The 13,899-nt window shown below is 44.9% G+C and overlaps 1 protein-coding gene and 1 pseudogene across 1 annotated transcript in view; one reads left to right on the top strand and one right to left on the bottom strand.

Annotated features, from left to right (window-relative positions):
* The window catches only part of LOC121540380 (plexin-B2-like), a 231,489-nt gene that overhangs the window by 147,651 nt on the left and 69,939 nt on the right, over positions 1 to 13,899 (bottom strand). Inside the window, exon 2 of the mRNA XM_041849221.2 lies at positions 1,384 to 1,502. The gene's annotated coding sequence lies outside the window, so the exon portion shown is untranslated. The remainder of the gene's footprint in view (positions 1 to 1,383; positions 1,503 to 13,899) is intronic.
* Positions 8,759 to 9,583, top strand: LOC123481931 (annotated as a pseudogene).

The following is a 13,899-nucleotide window of genomic DNA, read 5'->3' as shown; positions in this document are numbered from 1 at the left end:
GAGCTGTCGCATGTTCCCCTGTGCCATTCACTCAGGGCCTAATGGATGTTTTATTATAATCAAATGAATACAATATCTTCCCATAAATAGAAAGTCCTTTTCTCTGCCTGCAATATGGTTGGATGTCCATCACGCTTGAGTGCAGAGGTGCCACATGTTTAATTCAAAGCCAATGCAATTTACACACACTGCCCAGCGAAACAGACTATAGTTTTTGTCCTCCCTCCACCAATCTTACCTTCAACGGTCCCCGTTTACAAAACCATTTAGGTCTGTAGGAACAGACTGTATTGCATAACATTCACTGTATCTGAGAGAACTGGGGTATAAAAAGAGGGTAGCAATTATGTACTGTAGGGCACTCAGAGGTAAAGAAATTGACTAAACTCATTGGAAAGCAGTCCCCTATATACATGAGGTCTGGACATCACATCTATCTATGTGGATCTAACAATTAGTGAATTGGGGGCGGGGTTGAGAAGAGAAGAGGGAATCCAAATCTCTCACACAGAGGAGCAGAGACAGGCAGGCAGATACACTATGGTCCCAAAATAACCCTGGAGGTGTCCATGAATGAAATGACAGGATTACAGGGGTATCAGAAAACCTGCTGAGATGGTTGGTAATGCTGTTTATGGAGAGGCATCACCGCTAGCAGCGGAAAAGTAAAACTGTTTGACTAATAAAATATGGACAAGCTTTTCAGAGTCGCCAAGCAGAAAATTCAAAACCAAGCTGAGGGTCTGCCTCGCCTTCTAGTTTGCCTACCGCCGATGCAGCAGGCCAGGCATAGACATTGACGCATGTAACCGGCGTAAACGGACAGATATAAAGCCTTTAAAATATGTGGGAATGCCTCTCGAAATGGGGCCGATAAACATAAACCCTGATATCCCAGCTAAGGATGGGATTATTGTTGTGTCAACAACCTCCATACATAATAGTGATTACTATCCTCTCTGATGCGCCATCAGACTAAGGCAATGACTAAGCTAGCTGACAGCCTGGTCCTAATTACCTAGAACCGCCAATTACTGGCTCCATTTCATTATTTATATAGCTAGTCTGTTAGAGCCACACATCCAAATAAAAATATACTTTTCTGACTCCAAGCACTGATATCAGTGGCAGCTGTGCTGAATGGGTCTACAGGACCTGCTGAATCCCACTGGTTTGGGAATTCACTGGATTCAGGCAGTGCCAGTCTGTGAGATACTCAATGTCCCAACAGCTAGCTAGCTATAAATCCCTCATGGCTATCAATTTAACATTCAGTAACTGTTTACTACTCAATGTGCTGACAGCTTGGCCTTTGCAGTCGTATCGTAGTCGTATGAAAACAATGGAAGAATAACTGGGATATCTTTAGGGGTTTGTCCTTACTTCCTGTAGAGCTCAATTACTTCCTGTAGTTGCCAAGCAGGAAGTGCACAATCATATCCCTTCGTCGTCTGCTCTCCTGTTTATTCAGGCCTCTCCAGGGTGGCCACAGTAAAGAAGTGCTGAAAGACAAATAATATATAGCGTTTTAGACAATTCATCAATTTTGTCACACTGAGGAAAAAATACAGTATCTTCATATCTAAACATACATGACTGGTTGAGATCTGTTTGCTGTAAACAACTCTTCTACTGCCAATAGCAAAATGCCTCCAAAAACAATCCCTCCCTTTCTCTTTATCTGGCGAGTGAACACTCACTCAGTTACTGCAGATGTTTCCAATCACCCACTGCTGCCAAGCGGCGCCCAGTCAGTGACTGCTAGTGCTAAGGAGAGAAGAGAGAGCTGGGGAGGGAGGAAAGTCTACCATTTGTGCTCCAGTGAATCCTGCAGAAATTTGGCATATCACTCTGAGATTTGTATGTCTCTGGATTTGACATGAAAATGTTGGGAGTCTCGTCTGGAGTATCACTCCCCTCACGCCCGTCGCTCCTCTGAAAGTAGCTAGGCCTGGCTGGCTGTTTAGCTTATGTTCCCATAAACTCTGACGTCCACATTTCTCAGTCCTGGGGTGCAGATGGCCGATTAGCTCAGTCGGCAGCATCTCAGCGAGTGAGTGTCTTCTCTGGAAGCACAGGCCCACGATCATACAACACTTTGTTGCCCTGAAGAAATATGACACACTTTATTTGGATAGTCCGGATAGTCCATCTGTAGATGCTCTACAGATTGTGATACTATCAACAAACTGTTGATAAGCAAATACTTGTTATAATAATAATAATAATAATATGCCATTTAGCAGACGCTTTTATCCAAAGCGACTTACAGTCATGCGTGCATACATTTGTTTGTGTATGGGTGGTCCCGGGGATCGAACCCACTACCTTGGCGTTACAAGCGCCGTGCTCTACCAGCTGAGCTACAGAGGACCACTGGGAGACTAGTCAGGATCAAGGGAAAGATGAACGGAGCAAAGTACAGAGAGATCCTTGATGAAAACCTGCTCCAGAGCGCTCAGGACCTCAGACTGGGGGCGAAGGTTCACCTTCCAACAGGAGGTTACGGATTAAGGTTAGGGTTAAGTTTAGGGTTAGGATAAGGATTGAGGTTAGGGTTAGGATAAGTGTTGAGTTTAGGGTTAGGATAAGGGTTAAGGTTAGGGCTAGTAGTAGATATTTACTTGAAATGTTACTGATAGTCTTTCCCAAACTTGTGGCCAGCGGGTGGTTTTATTTGGCACACCAAGTTTTCTGAGAATAAAAAAAAAATGTTGTTTATTGTTTATTGTTGGACATAAAAGACTAAATAAAAGATTAAATTGTTTTTCCCCTCATCAATCTATACACAATACACCATAATGACGAAGCAAAAATAGGTTTTTAGATTGTTTTGCAAAATACTGAAATAATACATTTACATAAGTATTCAGACCCTTTACTCAGTACTTTGTTGAAGCACTTTAGGCAGCGATTACAGCCTCAAGTCTTCTTGGGTATGACGCTACAAGCTTGGCACACCTGTATTTGTGGAGTTTCTCCCATTGTTCTCTGCAGATCCTCTCAAGCTCTGTCAGGTTGGATGGGGAGTGTCGCTGCACAGCTACTTTCAGGTCTCTCCAGAGATGTTCGATTGGGTTCAAGTCCGGGCTTTGGCTGGGCCACTCAAGGACATTCAGAGACTTGTCCTACAGCTACTCCTGCGTTGTCTTGGCTGTGTGCTTAGGGTCATTGTCCTGTTGGAAGGTGAACCTTCGCCCCCAGTCTGAGGTCCTGAGCGCTCTGGAGCAGGTTTTCATCAAGGATCTCTCTGTACTTTGCTCCGTTCATCTTTCCCTTGATCCTGACTAGTCTCCCAGTCCCTGCCGCTGAAAAACTTCCCCACAGCATGATGCTGCCACCACCAACTTCACCGTAGGGATGGTGCCAGGCTTCCTCCAGACGTGACGCTTGGCATTCAGGCCAAAGAGTTCAATCTTGGTTTCATCAGACCAGACAATCCTGTTTCTCATGGTCTGAGAGTCCTTTAGGTGCCTTTTGGCAAACTCCAAGCGGGCTCTCATGTGCCTTTTACTGAGGAGTGGCTTCCGTCTGGCCACTCTACCATAAAGGCCTGATTGGTGGAGTGCTGCAGAGATGGTTGTTCTTCTGGAAGGTTCTCCCATCTCCACATAGGAACTCTGGAGCTCTGGCAGAGTGACCATCGGGTTCTTGGTCACTTCCCTGACCAAGGCTCTTCTCACCCGATTGCTCAGTTTTGTCGGATGGCCAGCTCTAGGAAGAGTCTTGTGGTTCCAAACTTCTTCCATTTAAGAATGATGGAGGCCACTGTGTTCTTGGGGACCTTCAATGCTGCAGAAATTATTTGGTACCCTTCCCCAGATCTGTGGCTCGACACAATCCTGTCTCGGAGCTCTACGGACAATTCATTCAACTTCATGGCTTGGTTTTTGCTCTGACATGCACTGTCAACTGTGGGACCTTATATAGACAGGTGTGTGCCTTTCCAAATCATGTCCATTCAATTGAATTTACCACAGGTGGACTTCAATCAAGTTGTAGAAACATCTCAAGGATGATCAATGAATACAGGATGCACCTGAGCTTAATTTCAAGTCTCATAGCAAAGGGTCTGAATACTTATGTAAATAAGGTATTTCTGCAAACATTTCTAAAAACCTGTTTTGGCATTGACATTACGGGGTATTGTTTGTAGATTGATGAGGAAAACAATTAATTGAATCAATTATAGAATAAGGCTGTAACGTAACAAAATGTGAAAAAAGGGAAGAGGTCTGAATCCTTTCCAAATGCACTGTATTTTCTCAGCACATGCAATGCATATGCTCTTGACTGAGGTCCATATGAGGATCTTGATATGCTTTTTGATATGCTAAATAAGGACAATTTCTGATGTTTTGAGGACATGCTCAATAATTTGACAAATATTAAATCCATATCATTCTTTCAGACACTAGAGCTGTGTTCGAATACTCATACTAACCACACTAACCATACTATTTGTGAAGTAAATTGAGTATGTAGTATGCTTATTGGTCATAGTATGGATATAGTTAGTATACCAAAAGTTCCCGGATGTCATATTAAATTAGCCAAAATACGAAATATACAAGCAGTGGACACTATTTCCATGCTTTTAGGGCCCATAATGAAATTCTTAACAAAATGGGCGTGGCTTCACAACGTTTTCAGATTTGAAGAAAATGGCAGAAAATATGCAGCCGAGGACCGTCGAGAGCGGATACAAATTCATAGCTTTAACTAATTATGACAAATGCTAAGAAAATGTTGAGCAATGTAATAAAGTAATGACTTTACTACCTAACGTTAGTTGGCTACTAATACATCGAACTTGCCAGACAGTATATTAACTATATGCTTTCTAACTAACTACCCAATGTTTATTGACTTGATTTTTCAAGTAGTATAGTCATTGTGCGTTCTCAATGGACATTGTTAATTCTGGCTATCTACTCCGATTTCAGAGCATTCTCTTCTGAGTGTGCCAGAGCGCAGAATAACTGATGAATTTAGGAATGCTCAACACCCTTAGTAAACATCAGCAAAAAAAAGCATAATTAAATTGTTGCCAGCAGCACAGTTACAGTCACCAACGCTCTGAATAACATGAAAACAGCCTAACCAGTTCTGCTAGGGCGAGTAAAATGGTCAGAGTGTGTCTGGAAGTAGCTAGCAAGCTAGTTAACGTTAGCCAGTTAGCTTGGGTGCCGTTGTGAGGTCAGAACGCTCGGATCAACCCTACTACTCAGCCAGAGCATCCAGTGTGCGCTCTGAACGCTCCGAGAGTGAAACGCTCTGAATTTACAACCGGACAATCTGACAATGCTCTGGATTTACGAACGCCCAGAGCGCACTCAGAGCGCACTCTGGCACTCCAGATTTAATTTACGAACACACCCAAAATCGTAAGATGTCTAGCTAGTAATTTGTTATTCTAACAAGCTAGCAAGAGGTTGCATAGCAACAGCATCAACTTCCGGTAGACAGGCGAAGCGCTAGTACGCTCAACTGAAAGGATAACGTTCGTTTACAGTATACTAAAATGAACTAATAGTATATAGTATGTAGTATATACTCATTAAGTATGTAGTATACAGTATGTTAGTATGGGTATTCGAACACAGCTTAGCTATAATTGTTATATTCCCTCTGCATAAAGGCACACACAAGCTAAAAGCACTGTAACTGGTAGCCTAGCAACAAGAATTCCAACTTCCATTTTTGAATTTGGGCGCCACAAATGAGTGTGTAAACGGTGTGTGGTCGAACTGACAACTGGAGAAACAAAGAAGTGAGAAGCTGTTCAGAAAATACCTAAAAGAAGCTAATGCTAAAGTGAGTAGCTCATTTGAGATGTTTTATTTATCTTAGTAACTAGAATCAAGAATTCTGCCATAAATGATTAGGTAATGACTACAAATATAATCCATTTCATAAAATATGTGGATTCGTTCATGCCGAAGTATAAAGGCTTAGATTTGTCAGCATGTTGACACATACCCTTTCCAGAGTTAGAATATTCTACAAATATGTCAGCGGGTGCACGCGCATCAGGTGCGTGTCTTGAACGTATCTCACCCCTGGACTCATACGGTAGCAGGAAGATTTCTGAGGTCCGGAGTGGATGCATGTAGAAACTGTCCCATTGCGGAGACTATCCTAGCACCATATATAAAAATAAGGACATGCATATGTGGAGCATGTGTACTCCTTATAACTAATAAAACGTCAGATATCCGGAAAGATATAGACAATGATATCCGCTGATATTGACCCTTTTCGCCCAGTGCATCTCCTTACAAGGCAACGCACTCCTACAGATCCTACCGAGACATACAGCTCTTTCAACAGAGCTAAGTTGCTATAGGAAAATATTCTAGGAATATACAGAGTGTACAAAACATTAAGAACACCTTCCTAATATTGAGTCACACACCCTTTTGCCCTCAGAACAGCCTCAATTCGTCAGGCATGGACTCTAAAAGGTGTAAAAAGTGTTCAACTGGGATGCTGGCCCATGTTGACTCCAATGCTTCCCACAGCTTTCCAAGTTGGCTGGATGTCCATTGAGTGATGGACCATTCTTGATACACACGGGAAACTGTTGAGCGTGAAAAACCCAGCAGCGTTGCAGTTCTTGACACACTCAAACTGGTGCGCCTGCCACGTACTACCATACCTTGTTCAAAGGCACTTAAATATTTTCTCTTACCCATTCACCCTCTGAATGGCACACATATACAAGTCATTTCTCAATTGTCTCAAGGCTTAAAAATCATTCTTTAACCAGTCTCCTCACCTTCATCTACACCGATTGAAGTGGATTTAACAAGTGACATCAATAAGGGATCATAGCCTTCACCTGGATTCACCTGGTCAGTCTGTCTTCATTATATAGCTAGAGTACTCCTGATATCTCCAGGAGTGATAAGCATAATTGTTGTCTTTATCTGTTGTCTAGTACTGTCTTTTTGCTAGCTAGGGCCATCTACTTTAAGTGTTGCCTGTTTTCCCAGCAGCCTACTTGGTGTGGGAACTGTTGACTGGTCATAACTTGCAGATGATTGTTAACACATCAATCAGGATAAAGAGGCAGGGCAATTTGTGACTTGTTTTGGTAATCAGTGGCTGTATTAGAGGGGGAGTGGTTTCTCCTCTCCTAGGCAATAAGCAATTAGTACAGGGAGGTGTGCTCTTCACCTCTGCTAGGCAATTAGCAATTAGTGTTAGTACTTCAGTCTCCCCTGGGTTCTCAGTGGCAGCTGTAAGAGGCGGTCTCGTCGGCAAAACTAAGACTGGTGCTGAAACAAAGACAGTTCTGCAGAATTCTTTGAGGAAGGAATGAGAGGCTCTAGGTTACCTAGTTATTTTCAGATCTCATTTTGCTATTTTGTAGCTTTGGCAACTGTGTGTTTCTATACCTGTTCGCTCCTCTCCCTGTAGGCTTTACAGATGCTCCCCACCCCTTGGCTGCGACCATTCTAATTTAGTGCGCACAACCTATGTGTAATTCCGGGTCTCCGGCAGTGTTTGGAACTGCCGATCTGCGGTCAAGAACGCTGAGTTCACCTCAGCCTTTGCTGCCCTTCAGTCCCTTGACTTTTTGGCCCTGACAGAGATATGGCTCACCCGAGAGAACACTGCTACTCCAGCTGCTCTCTCCATCTGACTACATCTGGTCGTCGTGGTGGTGGCATAGGGCTACTTATTTCTCCTAACTGGAGATTTTTCTATTTTCTCCCTCTCTCACCTGTCCATCTCCTCACAGTAACCCCCTCCAGGTCTCTGATCACTACTTTGTTTCCTTTTCTGTATCCCTTTCCTCCAACCCTAGCCCCTCAGCCCTGACCCAGATGGTCATGCGCTGTCACAATCTTCACTCTCTCTCCCACTACTATCTCCTCTTCTATCCTATCATCGCTCCCTTCTGCTAAATCCTTCTCCCTCCTGTCTCCTGATTCTGCCTCTTCGACCCTACTCTCCTCCCTTTCCGCATCCTATGACTCGCACTGTCCCCTTTCCTCCCGGCCGGCTCGACCCTCCCCTCCTGCTCCGTGGCTGAGTGACTCATTGCAAGCTTCCTTTTACTCCCTCTCTACCTTCTCTTCCTCTGTATCCGTTTCTAAAGCCACTTTCTATCACTTTAAATTTCAAGCTTCTGCCTCTAACCCTAGGAAACTATTTTCCAACTTTTCCTCCCTCCTTAATCCTCCAGCCTCTCACCCTCCCTCTCTGCGGACGACTTTGTCAACCACTTTGAAAAGAAGGTTGACGGCATCCGCTCCACATTCACTCAGCCTATTGAGTCCACTGGTCCCACCCACACAGAACTACCCTATGCTTTTGACCTCTTTCTCCCCTCTCTCCAGATGAAATCCTGCGACTAGTGAGGTCTGGCCGCCCGCCAACCTGCCTGCTCAATCCAATTCCCTTCTCCAGACTATCTCTGGAGATCTATCATTCCTCACTTCCCTCATCAACTCACCACTGGCTGTGTCCCCTCTGACTTCAAAATGGCCCGAGTCGCTCCCCTCCTCAAGAAACCAACACTTGACTCATCTGACGTCAAAAACCATAGACCTGTATCCCTCTTCTTTCCAAAACACTTGAGCGTGTGGTCTCTCTCGTTATCTCTCTCAGAACGATCTTATTGACCCTAACCAGTCAGGCTTCAAGACGGGTCACTCAACCGAGACTGCTCTTCTGTGTCACGGAGGCTCTACGCACTATCAAAGCTGACTCTCTCTTCTCTGTTCTCATCCTCCTAGATCTATCTGCTGCCTTCGACCCCGTGAACCATCAGATCCTCCTCTCCACACTCTCAGGGCTGCGCGTCTCAGGCTCTGCACGCGTTTTGATTGCATCATACCTGTCAGGCCCCTCCTACCAGGTGACCTGGAGAGGATCTGTGTCTGCACCACAGGCCTCGGTTCTAGTCCCTCTCCTCTTCTCTCTATACACCAAGTCACTCGGCTCCATCATATCCTCACATGGTCTCTCCTATCATTGCTATGCGGATGACTCTCAATGTAGTCAACTACCAGGTGGCGACACGCATCTCTGCGTGCCTGGCAGATATCTCAGCTTGGATGTCGGCCCACCATCTGAAGGTCAACCTGGAGAAGACGGAGCTGCTCTTACTCCTGGGGAAGGCCTGCCTGCTCAAAGACATCTCCATCACGATTGACAATTCCAGTGTTGTCCTCCCAGGGTGAAAATAACCTTGGCGTGACCCTGGACAACAACCTGTTTTCTGTAAACATCAAATCAGTGACTGCTCCTAGAGGTTCATGCTCTAAAACATCCATAGAGTACAACCCTACCTCACACCGGAAGCGGCACAGGTCCTAATCCAGGCAGATGTCATCTCCTGTCTGGACTACTGCAACTCTCTGTTGGCTGGGCTCACCGCTTGTGCCATCAAACCCCTGAAACCTATCCAGAACGCTGCAGCCCGCCTGGTGTTCAACCTTCCAAGTTCTCCCATGTCACCCCACTCCTCCGCACACTCCACTGGCTTCCAGTTGAAGCTCGCGTCCACTACAAGACCATGGTGCTTGCCTACGGAGCAGCAAGAGGAACTAGAATTCTATGCCTGTGATGTGTGGTTATCCCACCTAGCTATATTAAGATGAATGCACTTACTGTAAGTTGCTCTGGATAAGAGCATCTGCTAAATGACTCATGGAAAGAGCCGGTGTTCTTAATGTGTTGTACACACGGTGTAAGTGTAGATGCCTATTTGTACGATTCCTCTCTGACAGACAACGTCCTCCAGAATTTCAGAAACTACATTCTAGGGCAAAATACCCATTGTTCTCATGTAGCAAAACTGTTGTTTATGCATACTCAGATTGTGCCGCTCAGTGGAGGTCTTTAAACATGAGCCCAGTTCAGCTCCACACAGTTTTTGCCAGATCTGGATGAAGGTTCACTAACTCCATAGGCACTGAAACACACCACCACCCATTCAAAGCTCACTACGCATTAGATCATGTTGTAGGAAAACTATCTGTGCTCTTACAGAAAGGATAAAGTGTGTACAAGAGATCCACCGCCATAGCTCTCCAAAGCGCTTAGCATTTAGATGACAGTTTCGAGGGGCAGGCCTTGTTTGCAGGGGCTCGAGTGGAGTGTTTGTGGCCCGAAGGCCGGATCCGTTCCAACCGTTCCCGGGCAAGAGAGACAGAGCCCAGTCAGCCTCGACAGCTTGGATATTCACAGGAGGTGATAGGATACTGGAGGGCTGGTGTACCATGTTGGGGAGGGGAAGGATGTGAGGAGGATGGGTAAGGTTTTATTTTATTATTTTAGAACCCCAAGGACTTGGCATCCAGTGTTGCATGAGTAAAATCTAAAAGTAGGCCTTTTGATGAAGACCTGAGCTGTGGGTATCTGTATACTCTATTGGGTTGAGGTAATCATCATTCAGCTAGACCTTGAGGGAAAGAGCAGCAATATTTTTGCAGATTGTACACATTCCAAGCATGTTATGCCTCTGTGTGATATGAAATACCTTCCTTTAATCCTTTTTTTTTTAATTATGCTGGGAATTGAATAATACATATTGCCTCAGGAGGAAGATAGAATCAGCTAAAGTATATTGGCTATAATGATCCAAATCTACATTGTCTTCAATTAAACAAACATTGGTTTTTTCCTCAACAGAATTGCGTCTCCCTTCAAATTGGACAGTAAATTCAGCAAGACAGCAGTGTTTGGTTAAAAAAGATTACATGAAACATCTAGATAGCCCCAAGGATGCATGGAGACTAGGCTACTTGTTATTTGCGGACCATCGCTGCAATTTCATCCATATTTTCAATAGATCGTGTCATTTAAATTGGGGTGATTCTGTGTGACAAAGTAATTATTCACACTCGTCTTTGAGGATGCCTACTTATATTCTGAATATCATAAAGAGGACTTTTGATGTTTCAAGTGTTCTTTTTCCTGATGACTAACCTGAACAAACTTCAAATGTGTCAGAGGGAGTGTATCGCCTTAACAAACGCAGTGGGCTTTTAGGGGATTTTTTTTGTACATTTAATATCCCTTTAGAATATAAAGCGCCAGAAATCTAGATAAGCTCCTTATTTTATCTTTTTTAAAGAGCTTTTTCTAGTATGTGGAACTTGAAGTTTACTAGGCCTGTATTCTACAAATTAACACATTTTGAGTGTTGGCCCAAATGAGTTATTTTCACGAGGAAATGTATAACTCAAATTAAAACTCCAAGTCACAGAAAATGTGTAAAACATGTCATAATGTCAAGCTAATTGATACAATAAGATTTCAACATTTTTGGACACCCCAGATAAGGGACACTTTTTTTATTATACATACATACATACATACATACATAGTCCTTCGAAGAGGGGGTGTGGTAGATGGGTACATTAAAAAAAATATATATATATATATAAAAAATATATATATATACGGGACAAGGTTAAGCTCTCTCAAGGGGGTACCACCCCTCAGATTCACCAGCTGAAAAATTTAGATATTTGGTTTGCTCCCGTGCACTCTAATTCCTTCATCCCCAAGCACCTCTTTGCTCTGGGTCTCTGCCAAGGCCCAGGGGGAAGATGATTGACACTTCTTAACCCATGTGGATACCCCAGACCGTGTCATTAGCATGCTATTTACATGATCATATGGGAGCAAGCGGCGGGAACTCTGAACAGAAGCAGATGAAAGAAAAGCATGTGAATTGTTTCTGTTAATTTTTTACTTACCTAACCCCATATTACAATGCAGGCTGCGCAACAAACTGGGGTATCTATCTGACATTTCAGCTGAACCATATTTTGCCTGGAGTTAACATCAGCAGGCATCAGGGCTGGGGAAAGTGTGATGAGAAAGTAGAGCACAGCCCAGCCGCGACCGGGAGACCCATGGGGCGGCACACAATTGGCCCAACGTCGTCCAGGTTAGGGGAGGGTTTGGCCGGCAGTGATGTTCTTGTCCCATCGCACACTAGAAACTCCTGTGGCCGGCTGGGCGCAGTGCACACTGACTTGTTTGCCAGGTGTACGGTGTTTCCTCCGACACATTGGTGCGGCTGGCTTCCGGGTTAAGCGGGGACTGTGTCAAGAAGCAGTGCGGCTCGGTTGTGTTTCGGAGGACACACGACTCTCGACCTTCGCCTCTCCCATGTCCGTACGGGAGTTGCAGTGATGGGAAAAGACTGTAACTACCAATTGGATACCACGAAATTGGGGAGAAAAAGAGGGTAAAATACCAACAACAAAAAAAAGAAAGTAGAGCCCAGGAGTTCTCACCTAAATACACAGTAGAGTGCACTGAGGAAGGGCTGCTGTCTGAATTCTAAGCCTAGCACATATGGAACCCAGTCGCTCCTGACTCCCGGCTAAGGGATGCAGACTGAGACTCAGTGTTAGTGGTTTCGTGGCTTAGCAGATTTCACAGTGAACCCCAGAAAAGTTTACAGAGGTGGCGATGGGTTGTGGGCTCCAACCCAAACACAGCTGCCTGACAGTCATGATAATATCGATGTCTTTCAATAACATTAATTATGGGAGTTGTAGTTATTATTCACTGTCGGGGTACATGAGAAGAGCCAAGATGCTTATGTTTTGGACAAAACAATACTAGGTGAAGGATAATGGACATATAATCTAGATTAACTGACATTTTCAACCTCTCCCTAATCGAGTCTGTAATACCTACATCTTTCAAGCAGACCACCATAGTCCCTGTGCCCAAGAAAGCGAAGGTAACCTGCCTAAATGACTACTGCCCCGTAGCACTCACGTCGGTAGCCATGAAGTGCTTAGAAAGGCTGGTCATGGCTCACGTCAACACCATCATCCCGGAAACCCTAAACCTACTCCCATTCGCATACCGCCCCAAAAGATCCACAGATGATGCAATCACACTCCACACTGCCCTTTCCCACCTGGACAAAAGGAACACCTATGTGAGAATGCTGTTCATTGACTACAGCGCAGCGTTCAACAACATAGTGCCCACAAAGCTCATCACTAAGCTAAGGACCCTGGGACTAAACACCTACCTATGCAACTGGATCCTGGATTTCCTGACAGGCCACCCCCAGGTGGTAAGGGTAGACAACAACACATATGCCACGCTGTTCCACAACACGGGGGCCCCCTCAGGGGTGCGTGCTTAGTCCCCTCCTGTACTCCCTGTTCACCCATGACTGCGTGGCCAAACACCCCTGAGGGGTGCTTGGCGCTGCAAAATCTGGACCCCTACAAATCAGCTGGGCTAGACAATCTGGACCCTTTCTTTCTAAAACTAGCCGCCGAAATTGTCGCTACCCCTATTACTAGTCTGTTCAACCTCTCTTTCATAACGTCTGAGATCCCCAGAGATTGGAAAGCTGCCGCGGTCATCCCCCTCTTCAAAGGGGGTGACACTCTAGATCCAAACTGCTACAGACCTATATCCATCCTGCCCTGCCTTTCGAAAGTATTCGAAAGCCAAGTTAACAAACAGATCATCGACCATTTCGAATACCACCGTACCTTCTCCGCTTATGCAATCCGGTTTCCGAGCTGGTCACGGGTGCACTTCAGCCACGCTCAAGGTCCAAAGCGATATTATAACCGCGATTGATAATAGACAGTACTGTGCAGCCGTCTTCATCGACCTGGCCAAGGCTTTCGACTCTGTCAACCACCGCATTCTTATTGGCAGACTAAATAGCCTTGGTTTCTCAAATGACTGCCTCGCCTGGTTCTACCAACTACTTCTCAGATAGAGTTCAGTGTGTCAAATCGGAGGGCCTGTTGTCTGGACCTATGGCAGTCTCTATGGGGGTGCCACAGGGTTCAATTCTTGGGCCGACACTTTTCTCTGTGTATATCAATGATGTCGCTCTTGCTGCTGGTGACTCTCAGATCCACCTCTACGCAGACCGACACC

This window comes from Coregonus clupeaformis, chromosome 26 (genome assembly GCF_020615455.1).
Source record: "Coregonus clupeaformis isolate EN_2021a chromosome 26, ASM2061545v1, whole genome shotgun sequence".
Classification (NCBI taxonomy): Eukaryota; Metazoa; Chordata; class Actinopteri; order Salmoniformes; family Salmonidae; genus Coregonus; species Coregonus clupeaformis.
Note: the sequence above shows the minus strand (reverse complement) of the source record. Positions and strands in the feature narration are given on the sequence as shown.